The sequence below is a fragment of the Primulina huaijiensis genome, chromosome 4 (genome assembly GCF_012295235.1).
Source record: "Primulina huaijiensis isolate GDHJ02 chromosome 4, ASM1229523v2, whole genome shotgun sequence".
In the NCBI taxonomy this organism is placed as follows: domain Eukaryota; kingdom Viridiplantae; phylum Streptophyta; class Magnoliopsida; order Lamiales; family Gesneriaceae; genus Primulina; species Primulina huaijiensis.
The window spans coordinates 16176705-16177745 of record NC_133309.1 but is presented as its reverse complement, the minus strand read 5'-3'; positions in this window follow the sequence as shown (position 1 = coordinate 16177745).

Here is a 1041-nt window from a genome sequence, read left to right as displayed (position 1 = left end):
TGACTGATACTAATCAAGTTATACTTCAGGTTTTCTACTAATAGAACATCTTTAAAAGTAAAGTTACCATGGATAAGCTTACCCTTACCCACAGTTCTACCTTTGGAATTGTCCCCGAAACTGATGTTTGGACCACTGTATTTGGTCAGTTGAGATAGCACACTTGCATCTCCTGTCATGTGTCGCGAACATCCACTGTCCAAATACCATATTGAGTTCTTGTTTGTACCTGTTATCTGCAATCACACACATAATAAAACTTGGTACCCATACTTATTTGGGTCCTGAGCTGATTAGTCTCTTAGGAACCCACACTTGGATTAGTCTAACAGACTTTCCAGTAGTTGTATTCCAAATTGTTTTTCTCGGTTTTTGTGTGCATAGTGTGTAGTGTACAGATGATACATTATGTATTTTAGGTTTATTCAACTGATTGTGTAGTATGTATCTCTTCTGAACTGGCTTGCAGTTATAATATTTGAAGTAGCTATTTGAATAGTTTTTGTAAAACCTCTTTGATGACTGACTTTGTGAATCAGTGGAGGATTTTTGACTATAACCAATCACATATCTTTTAGCCTTGTTTATATTTACAGTAGGTTGCTCAATCAGCTTACTAGGCTCAATTTGTTCTTGTACTACTGCTGATTTAACAAAGTGAATATATTTCCCTTTGTCTATTTTTTGCTTTGGTTGAGTGTCATTTGGACACATTTCTCCTTGAGTGTTGAACCCTAAACCAGTTTTATCAGAAACTGATTTTTGTGAATTTTGCATTTCATTTAGTGCAGTAGATGACTTGTTCCAAGATTGAATGAGCTCAGTCTGTTTTGAGTTTTCAAAAATCAACTTTTGGAATAATAACTGATCTTTGTTTCTTTCTGCTTTTAACTCAGCAATTTCCCTTTTCAGACTCAACCCGTCAACTGATTCATCAGTTTTGGTTTTATTGTCTGTGGGATCAGTTTGCTTTGCTTTGATTTTTTCGAATAATGATGCAAGCTTTTGATATTCATTTACCATATCATGTAGTGTTAGAAT